The following is an 11,990-nucleotide window of genomic DNA, read 5'->3' as shown; positions in this document are numbered from 1 at the left end:
TTCTCCTCTCCTTTCCCCCTCTTCCTTCTTTTCCCCTTTCTCCCTCTTATCATTTCTCTTCTATTTTTCCTTTCCAAACTTCCACATTAAACCTGTCGTTTTCAATAGTATCCCCAAGTTGAAAGCACGTGAAATCTCCTCCATGCAGCCTTCATTAATGGGGAGGTAGATGGGGATGAACATAAATTCATCTCTTCCATACCAATAGATCGCTGACAGAGCAATAATAAACAAGCCCTGCCAAACAAACCATCAGCCTGAAGAATCTTTTATTTTAAAAAAGAAACTCAAAGTTGTCACTTCATCTCCGATATTCAACATGTAAGGCATTATGGAGACGAAGTTGAACACACACACGCGCACACACACACACACACACACACACCCCGCAGCCGCCCACACACACGCAAACACACGCTCCCCCACACACAGACAAATCTGTTTGGATGATAATAATCATAATCATAATCCATACATATTTACTGTATGATTTTTTTATGGTCGCATGTTGTTCGTATTGTTTTAGGAGGCAATTGATTGGAATTTATAGACCTTTAGATTTTGCCTTTTCTGTGATTCTTGAGTATAATGTACACGTAAAGATAAGTTATATATGATTGAATTAAAAAGTATGTACTGTTTCAAAAACCTTAAACTTTGTATTTGTTATATTGTGTAAACAAAATAAATTGTCTACGCCATTCTTATTGAATAAAAAAAGTAGATTAACATGTTAACCAAACCATTAGGAACGTCATGATCATAACACAGAATTCATTTTGACACCCACACTCACACTCACATCCACAATCTTACATGTACATAAACAAATTAAAGGTAATGATGTATCTTGCATAAGTTCATTCTTTAGCCTTAATTTCCAACTTTTTAACCGCTGGTGTAAATAACGCATGTTTAGAATACATCATGTTAGACTTAAAGGACAACCCAACATTTATATGAAATAAGAAAAATAAGAGAAACAAAAGAGCGAAAGTTTGAAGTAATTCGGACCAATAATAAGAAAGTTATTAATGTTTTAAATATGAGATTACTAAATTTTAGCGAAATTGGTCAGTGGGTCTGTCATCGCCATGAATAACTCCCCAGTTTGTAATGTACAAAAATATTATTCATTTTGTTTTCTCATTGTGCCCTCTCTTGGGGCACTACTCAAAATATATTCACGTGAATTTCTCGCAGATATTTTGACTAAAACTATCACTAACGCCTCACGTGTTTCTGTGTCGCGATTCTAAAACGTCTAAAGAATGTGATAATTTCGTTTATGAAGATGTAATTTCATAACCAAACAAAAACGGGAGTATTAGGTTTACAAACCATGGTCTCCAAGGTAGGGATAATCACGTTATTATAATGGTGATATTCCAGTGACAATTGCGTGATTTAGTGTACGTGTTTTATAAGTGTCCTAGTGCAAGAAACGTGTTAACACAATCACGTAAATGTCAAGTGTTTGAAGAACGTAAATCTGTTCAAGTCGATACCTTGATATTGACGTGATTTTTACCTGAATTTGTTTATTGGGAAGCAACTGAAATGTTTTCCACAAAAAAGTCTTCTTTCAGCGAGTGGGAATTCCTGGCAGCAATGAGACCCAATTCAAAATGCTTCTGATTTAGTGAGATATATATTGCATCCTGAATGTAAGCTACATTTTGGCAACTATTTCTAAAAGTTTTCCGTCTAATCAAAAGAGCCATTGTCTCATTGACAAATAAAAACAGGTATTGGGAAATGGGACAACCTTGCAATATTCTTCTTTGCGCAAAATATTGTGTTTGTGGATTACAGCCTGATACTTTAAACAAACTTCCAATGAACTACAGTCAAACGTTTAAAACTGTTTAAACACTACCTTCTAATTAGACTAATCTGTTTCAGATATCAAAAACTATTATAGAGATTTCATGAATTCCAGATTACATGTTGACTATTTGATTCCATCTTTGATCAATTCATACTAATACACTTTATCACTTTCATATTATTTTCTTCTTGATTGCAGAAGCGTATAAATGGCAGGCGCGGATCCAGGGTTTCTTAGGGGGGGGGGGCAAAATTTGAATTTATGCGAGCCAAATATTGGTACGTATAGGTGACAACGGCAGTAGCGAAATGAGCATAAACGTTTGGGGATCAGGGAAAGGGGGGGGGGGTGGGTGTAGACAAAAAAATAAATCCGCACAACCCACTCTTACATGCAGGCCCCGCTGAACGTTTATCCAAGTACGTGGGGGGGGGGGGTAGAGCGTTGCGTAAATTGGCGTGGGGTCTAGGGGCGAAGCCCCTGCGGGGGCCAAGGGTTGGATCCCCAGAAGCTCAGGGTATAGGCATTTAATTAGGTCAGATGAGCATAATTATTTTGATACCTTATTTGTGAAATTGGCAGGACACAAATTGGAGTGGGGTCTAGGGGGCGGAGCCCCCAGAAACTCAGGGGTTTTGGGCAATAAATTACGGTCAGATGAGCATATTTTAATACCTTATTTATGACACTGGCAGGTCACTAATTGGCGTGGGGTCCAGGGGGCAGAGCCCCCGGAAGCTCAGGGGTTTTGGGCAATAAGTACGGTACGTTTAGCATATTTTTATACCTTGTTTGTGACACTGGCAGGACAAAAATTGGTGTTGGGTCCAGGGGTTGGAGCCCCCCAGAAGCTCAGGGGTTTCATACATTAAATTACCGTCAGATGAGCATATTTTTTATAACTTATTTGTGACACTCACAGGTCATGAACTGGCGTGGGGTCCAGGGGCGGAGCCCCCTGAGGCTCAAGGGTTTAAGGCGATAGATTGTGGTCAGATGAGCATCCAGGGGCCCGCCTTAGGGCAATTGGTTGGGTTCAGGGGGCAGAGCCCCTGAAGCTCAGGGGTTTAGGCATTTAATTACGGTCAGATGAGCATAATTATATCTTATTTGTGACACTGGCAGGTCACTAATTAGCGTTGGGACCACGGGGCGGAGCTCCCAGAAGCTCAGGGGTTTTAGGCATTTAATAACGGTCAGATAAGCATGCAGGGGCCGCCTTAGGGCCCCTGGTTGGGTCGAGGGTTTTAGGCGATAGATTATGGACAGATGAGCATCCAGGGGCCCGCCTTAGGGCCATTGGTTGGGTTCAGGGGGCAGAGCCCCTGAAGCTCAGGGGTTTAGGCATTTAATTACGGTCAGATGAGCATAATTATACCTTATTTGTGACACTGGCAGGTCACTAATTAGCGTTGGGACCGCGGGGCGGAGCTCCCAGAAGCTCAGGGGTTCTAGGCATTTTATTACGGTCAGATGAACATATTGTAACGATCAATTCCGCGGTCGTAACGTAACAAAGAGGCCTAACTTAAATGAGGCATCGATTGTAGTTCAAGCGCGTCATTTACCGACGCACAATGCAGTGTCGATCTTCACGTTACTAATTTGCATACGAGCGCTTGGCATTGGATCTTTTATTGCCGATGCTTTAAGATGTTAAATTTTAATTGTTTATAAGTATATCACATGATTACGGATGGAACGATGTTTAAGCAATGTATCTTGTTAATATTCATTGCAACTGATATTTCATTCCGAGTGTCGTATATAATTCATGGTAAAATAAGAGATTTACTCAGATATTTTGCTCTTAACTGGTAAACCTCCGTCATATATTTGGACGAAACGAACATAAATAAGTAACTGTAGCTTCCCCCATCTCTTTAAAAAAAAAAGATAAGACCTAATTCCTTTGACCGCTCGGACATAATAAGATGTCGGCTGACGAATATCCTGACAGATATAGTGAAGAATCAAATTCCCCAGCTGGGAATGGGAACAATCCTGACGCAGAGGTTGAGATCGAAAGCGGGGGCGGCCGCTACAATATTTTTATACCTTATTTGCGACACTGGCAGGACACTAATTGGCGTGAGGTCCGGGGGGCGGACACCCCAGAAGCTCAGGGGTTTTAAGCATTAAATTACCCTCAGATTAGCATCCAGTGGTCCGCCTTAGGACCCTAGGTGGGTCCAGGGGAAAAAGCCACCTGAAGTCAAGGGGTTTTAGGCATTTTATTACGGGCAGATGAGCATATTTTGATATCTTATTTGTGACACTGGCAGGTCACTAATTGGCGTGGGGACCACGGGAAGGAGCCCCCAGAAGCTCACGGGTTTTAGGCATTAAATTACCGTCAGATGAGTATCCAGGTGCCCGCCTTAGGGCCCTAGGTGGAATCCAAGGGGCAGAGCCCCCGGAAGCTCAGGGGTTTTTAGGCATTTAATCACGGTCAGATGAGCAAATTTTGACACCTTATTATTGTGTGACAAAGGCAGGTCACTATTCGTTCTTTCATTTTCATGAATTTACTTTAAAAAACGCTTAAAAAAGTAGAATTTACCAAACATTGAGGAAAAATCTGGGAAAATATGTCATTTCAGCAACATTTGTAAATCACCGTTATCGTATTAAAAATAAACCACGTTTGAATCATATTTGAGGGGCATCTGTCACCCCAAGCCCCCCCCCCCCCCCCCCTCTATCAGTAAGCCAGTGGGCCCCCTTCCATCTACACCTTGTTGGCGGGAAAAATCATAACTGATCTCCCATACCTTGCTTCTTTCTCTTTTTTTCCCCCTTTCCCTCCTCTTTTCCTTTCCTTACCCTTCATTTCTCTCTGTTTTAGGTTTGCTGGGGCAGGCAAGGGCCTTTCGCCCCCCCCCCCCCCAAATCAACAAGTTGTTGGCGGGATTAATCGCAACTTTTCACTCCTTCTTTCCATCCTTTTCTTTTCTTCTTCCTCTTTTTTGTTCCCTTTTAGCTCTTCTCTTTCCCTTTCCCTCCCCCCTTTTTTTTGGGGGGGGGGGGGGAGGGGGGGGGGGAGGGGGGGGGGGGGAGGCAAGGGTATTTTGCCCCCCCCCCCAACTTCAACTTGTAGGCGGAAAAATTGCAACTGATATCCCCCTTCTTTTCTTTTCTTCTTCCCTTTTTCCTTCCCTTTATCTCCTCTTTTCCTTTTTTCTTTCCCTCCCTTCCTTATCTCTTATTTTTTGATTGAGAGGGGGCGGGGGGGGGGTGGGGAGGAGGTAACAGCTGGGAGGAAAGGCCCTTTCGGCCCCCGATCTACTTCTTTATTTCCCTTTTCTTTTCTTCTTCCTCTTCTTTCTTTCCCTTTCTCTCCTCTTTCCCTTCTTTTCCTTCTCTCTCTCTCTCTTTTTTTTGCGGGGGGGGGGCAGAGGGGAAGGATGCACCCTCAATAATTCAAAATCAATTTTGCCATCAAAGGGCCCTCTCACAAGAAAAAAAAGGAGAGTATTGCATGTAATGATTTTGCATTACAACAATGTATAATGAGCATTCTAGTGCACTAAAATGCAAACTTTCAGCACTTCAAAATAACTTTAAAAAAATTCGCTCGGTCGCTACGCTCCCTCACAACCTAATGAATACAGTGTTTCTTTTAAAAAGAGAGGGCAATTAGTGTTTCCATCCTCCTAGCAAAACAAAGAATGATTTGCCATCATTCATTTTGCAGTACAATCATTGAAGAGATTTATAGTACTCTAAAATACATTACTGGGTTTCAACATTCATATCTCTAAATATGCTCACTCGGTAATTAAGCATGGTTTGCATGATGCTCAGCTTGAGAACTACTTTTGAAAGTTTATATAAGCGTCATATAAAAAAGATATGGCATAATCATTCTGTGATGCAAAACTAGATTATTTTCGTAATGTTAGCCTATGTAGAAAAGTTAAGTCGTACGCTATTAATAGTTAATCTTGGTTTTAGGATGTGATAACGGCAATTACCTGGCTTTCAGGTTTACATGCCACAGGTAGAATCCTTCACGGATCTCACTGTGATAACAACTTCAGCGGTTCTCTTCTTCTGATCAAACCCATGCCCTACAGAACCAACCACAGACTACCAACCAACAGCCCTATGCACCGATTCACACCACGGTCTGTGGACTCCTCCTCCACCCCCTTTTACCACGGTATCCACTCCAGACACATATCTGACAACATGTCAACAATATATTTTGAAATTTTTTAGAGGGATATTCCAAGGGAGAACTACAACTCCTCGTCAGCAACAAGATTGTGATAGTTACACGACCTTGTTTTCAATTAATTATCTTTTGATAACTTAAACTTCGTGACGTGTTTAGGTTAATAAAAGAGAAGAGAAACATTGCTTTAAATGTAACTGCGTTTTCCTGTGTTTATGAGCAGAGTAGAATACGATTTTATCGCACTTATGTAGAACACTTTTACACATACTTATAGTTTAATATAGGATTTCTCGGTCACTTTCGTAAGCTTTTCATTCGTTTTGATACAAGCTTCATTCAAATTCGCGAAATAAAGCTGCCGGCGTGTAACTTTCATTCAAAATAACTCTTCTTTCATTTGATTTACTTATTCGGTCAATGGATTTAGCACTTGTTTCATTCAATTTAACGACCGCTTACAAATGCGCAATTTGCATTCATTTTCGTCAACAATGGCAAATCGGACGTCCGTACCATTCAATTTCACTTTGGGTCATTCTAAATAACAAAGTTTTCATTCAAATTCGCCTATCTTTACAAACCTATGGTATACATGGTATATGCACATGTTTCTCATCTAAATTAAACAAATGAGTTATATAACATGCCTAGATGTCTTGCCCATCAACATGTAGAGGGTTAAACAACTCTAGATAAAAGATTGGACATCATCTTACTGATGTTCTCATCACTGGCTTTATCGTACCCGGTCGTCTTTTGGAAGTGATATGATGTAGACGAACATGATGATGTCATGCATGATGTAATTATGTTCATTGAAATATATATAACCAAAACAAGATTTCAGATTGTATGTAAGTATTCTTTAGTTTATGTCCACATGGCATTAGCTATTGAGATGTGCGCGCAGTGAGAAAACAATGTATCAAACTCATTGATGATTGTGTAGCGTGATCGTGATTGTAATTGAGATGGTGATTACGATTGTGATTGTGATTCAGTGTGACGGTGATTCAGATTTTAATGTGATTATGATTGTGATTGAACTGATACTCATAGATTGTTCTTAACATGTTCAATACAGACGAAATATAATTTACACAAATATAAATGGCTTCAAAGAGGTTACGAACATCGAATAAATTATCAAAAACATAACCAAACTAAACATTAAAAATAAACCAATGTATAGAGTATTGAAACCACCCCCCCCCCCCACCATTATGGTACGCCACTCCAATAAATACAACCGTAGTCTGTAAACACACACTTTGCATGTACTTATATCATTGCATATTCATAAAAAAGACACTCTTGCTTAGTTCCATGCTAATTCTATATTGATATGGCTAGGTTTTATCTACTTAAAGGTAATACAAAGTTTTGGTATGGGGTCATGAATTTGGTTCAAATGAACATATTGGAAGCATATGCGATCCTACAATATTCAGTGATCGTTGTCGCGGTTGAAATCGAGTCTAAAGTAGTGAAATTGTAAATAATAAACTCTTTATGATGTATAGCTCCCTCTCAAGGTCAAAAAATTAAGTAAGCTACAAAACAATGTTTTTGACTAAAATCTACTGATTAGCTGTTCCTGTTTGGGAATTATATATCACAACTACATATTCTGAGAGTTTCATGGTCGCAGCTACTATTGTACAGCCGTAGGCGCTATTTGAAATTTATCAACATTTACCGGGAGCACCGGTAAATTTTTATATTCAATGTTTCTCAAAAGCAGAAGTGTTTTAGGGGCTAAATTTTCTAGTGCTTATAATACATCCACAGGGGCATCCAAATATATCAAAATTGTAAGAATCACGATCCACCCAATTTTCAAAATTTCCCAAAACTTTGTATTACCTTTAACACATGATCGTTCAGTTGCTAAGTAGTGATGATTTAGTGGGTATACATTTACACCCATAGTGAGGACAAATAACATGTTTGTTGCTTACCAACCCATACAATTTGAAATGGATTTAACATGGAACTAAGCTTGCGGGGGTTCTATATATGATCATACTGGGTAAGATGTACATGTTTAATTTGTCTGCAAAACGTGTGAAACTGTATGCAAAGAAACGAATTTGAATTCACGGAAGACGCTATTACGTAATCGCGAATCGTCTCGCTTTAAATTGAATGACAATTTTACGAAAAAGAAACACGTTTTAATTTGAATGAAAATGAAATGTTTTTGAATGATCGTTTTAGGAATTTGAATGCTAAAAAACGAATTTGAACGAAAAAATAACAGCTGCGGTGACAGAATCGGCGAAATTGAATGAACATAAAATGAATTTGTGTGGCCAGCTTACGAAAGTGACCGAGAAATCCTATAGATCAAATCTATCATGTTATGGTCGAAGAGGGTTATTGGAAATGCCCTTTTAAGGAGACATTTGTTTTATATTAGTCTTATTTAAGAAGTTTTTTTAACTCTGCAAAAATGTGAAGTTACTTTCGTATGAAGGGTTTTGGGCTAGCAGGATTTGTATGGATATTTGCTTGATTTTCATTTTACCACAATACCGTCTACTACGAGTTCATTCAAAATACCTCAAGTTAAAGGCATATTAGTTGTGTTTGTAATACAAAGATACCTGCACTTAATTAAAATAAATATGTTTTTATGTATACGACGTGCATCTTTTTACAGATGTGTATAGAGTACTGTATTAACCATGTGTTACGATACGTTTACATTAAATACATTTTAGATAACTTTCAAGATACACCCAGTATGTTTTTCTTGCAAGAGAATGATCAGTTTTTGAAGATAAGAAAGTATTCGGAGAAGGGACGTAGGCAGTGAACATTTGGGCTCTTGATTTGTATACGTGGATGGAGCGAAAATTTGGAAAGCTAAGTGAAAGAGACTGTATAGAGAAGTGGACAGCGTTAGGAAAGAGAGAAAGGAGAGAGATAGAGAGAGAGACAGGGAGACAGAGAAAGAGAGAGATAGAGAGAGAGAGAGAAGGAGAGTGAGGTCGAGACAGAGCCTGGAAACAGATATATGTATATACAGACAGACAGACAGAGACTAGAGAGACACAGAGATAACATATAGAAAAGTCTACTTGTATATGATGCGCATTGTATATATTTTTTGTATTCCTCTATTTTATTTTATTTTTTACTGTTTTTTAGGAAAAAATGTATTAAAGCATTAAAAACTGAGAAATATCAGCCCAAAGAGGGAATACAAAATATTTTTTAAAAAATATTTTAAAAAAAAGAAGATTTCCGACCGACCCATGTTTTGGCACCTAAAGGGCAATACAACATCTTTTTTTTTAAGGCCTTAGTTTATTAATTCATTTGACAATCCTCTATATAGATGCACTGCTGGTAATGTGCCCGTTACAAGTCTACATTATTATCATTGTCAACTTCATGATCATCATTATATTATTGATAAAATTATTGTCATTATAATTTTTATTATTGTTAGTATCATTATTATTATTATCGTCATCACCATCGTCGTCATCATCATCATCAGCAGGATCATATTCACCCTGCTCATTATGGAAACACCCAACTCTCAACACTCTCCATCGCCCTTTTCTTCCAAATAATGTACACAGGGTATTAGAACTTATTACACAAACAACAAATAATGTTGTTTATAGATCTGAGTAAACATTTATATTTATTTTATATGGCCGGATAGAACTCGTCTTCACTAAAGGGATGGGAACTGGAAGGATCCAAGTTTAGATGATGCTGAGAAAATCTGTCTGACTGCCCTCAACCGATGGCGAATTGAAAGCGGGCTCAGCATAATTTGCGACATCCCATAATAAAGGAAAGCGTGAAGTGTTCTAAACTAACTGTAGCCCAAAGGCGGGGTTGATCTTCATAGTCCAACCCCCTAGTCACGTGACTGAAGTGGGATTCACAGGTTCATCTGAAACCATATTTTTTCTACGTAGTATCATCAGGGAGAGTGTCATTAAGTCATTAATTGACACTCTCCCTGATAACATCATCCTCCCCTGATCAGGGCACGTGCCCCCCCCCCCCCCCCGTGGCTACGTGCCTGCCCCTGATCATTCAAATTAATGTTGGATAATTGTTAAGGCATAGTCAGTCATGTGACTGAAGTGGGAATTCCCAGGTTCATCTGCAGTCATATTTTGTTTAACGAGGTATCATCATTCTCCCCTCAAAATTCATACGTTGGAGAACTTTTAAGGCATATAGTCAGGGCTCCTTTGAGTATGAAGGTGAAGGTGGTCATTATCCCATTCTGCTGCACATGTGCTATTTTTGACCACTGACCATGGATATGTAACTGAGAGTTTCTTCAATTGTTGTTAGTAGACAATTGGCCAAGATGTGCATCAAACATAAGAATGTATTAAGCCATGAAAATGTTTAAATTAATTTCCCGTCCTTTATCTTCAATCTCACATGTTTCTCTCTTTCTTTCTCGCTCACACACACGCACTCTCTCTCTCTCTCTCTCTCTCTCTCTCTCTCTCTGTCTGGCTCTCTCTTTCTCTCTCTCTCTCTCTCTCTCTCTTTCTCTCTCTTTCTTTCCTTTTCCCTTCTCCCCCTCTCTTTTACTCGTTCTTCCTCTCTATCCTTTTCCAATACTCAATACTATTTTTTACGTGTAAAGGGAGGGGATTAATGAAAGTATTGTATACCTTTCCATCATTTTACTACTCTAATTTTCAATATTGATAATTCAGATTTTAAGTTTGCTTGACCATAACTTTTTTTATCATGTAACCGGGTGCATACATCTGATGGGTTTTGTATGCATGCTCCCCCCCGTTCTCAGTTTAAAAATTTCCTTCCTGACTAAAATCATAATACAGTAAAGGGCACTGTTATTATTACCGTGAAACCCAGACAACTTATTTTGATTTCTAAACCTAAAGATAAACTTGAGTTCTGGTAAAAAATTAAAAAAATGAATTCTCACAGAATCAAACTTGACAAAACTTACACTAAATGTTCAAGATTACAAATAAATGTCATTTGCCAAACAATTTTGGTAGAAAGTGTATACTGGCTGAGTAATGAGAAAGATAAGGAAATCAAGGTGGGTATTGCCCCCGACACCATTTGTGTAGTCCCATATGCGTCTTTCTGTGTACAGTGCTTGTTACTTTACCAAGACTGGGCCAAATTTATTATGATTTTGATGACTCCAGAATCTTGCATTTCACACCAATACTTACATGCTACATCATCATCTTTTTCTGATCCATTCCAAATCTTTTCTTTCACAATGCTATCGCATGACCGGGGCAAAACTTACCATTAATGGTAACTTTGCCATCAATGGTAACTACCATGGAAACCTTGATTTTGATTGGCTGTTGAGCCCTGTTACCATGGTAGTTGCCATTGATGGCAAAGTTACCATCAATGGTAAGGTTTATGCAACGGGACCCAGAACTCAAATTTATCTTTAATAAGTAATAATGATACTGAATAATGCCTGAGGCTACTTTTGTACATGTGTGATATTTTCTAATATTTCTTTCCTTCTCCTGACCAAATTACAATATAACAAGGTAAATATATGTAGCCTGAAATTATGATAAGAAATATGCAAAGATAAGTATGTAACTAAGTATAAAAATAAGTGGCTCTTGATCAAATTTAAAAGTATCACATCCATGTTTTTTTTTCTTTCTTTCTTTTAATGAAATTCATGTATTATGTTTGTTCTTACTGTTCAAAACAAACGCAAATGCTCCTTCAAAAAAAATTGTGTTATGAAATATGTTGTTTAGAAATAAAATGTGATGTTATTTTTAAATTGATTGTAAATTGTCATTTAATTCAGCTGAGGCTGCGAAATGATAATAATAAAACAAAACTGAACATATACATAATAAATTATTACGGGACAACCAATACTCAAGTTTAGAACATATTTCGTTTGTATGAATACAGTAACAAAATATATGTATAATCGTTTATACACTGTTATTACAGAATGTA

Source organism: Strongylocentrotus purpuratus, unplaced genomic scaffold, assembly GCF_000002235.5.
Source record: "Strongylocentrotus purpuratus isolate Spur 01 unplaced genomic scaffold, Spur_5.0 spur5_scaffold_9, whole genome shotgun sequence".
In the NCBI taxonomy this organism is placed as follows: domain Eukaryota; kingdom Metazoa; phylum Echinodermata; class Echinoidea; order Camarodonta; family Strongylocentrotidae; genus Strongylocentrotus; species Strongylocentrotus purpuratus.
This window is presented reverse-complemented; position numbering follows the sequence as displayed.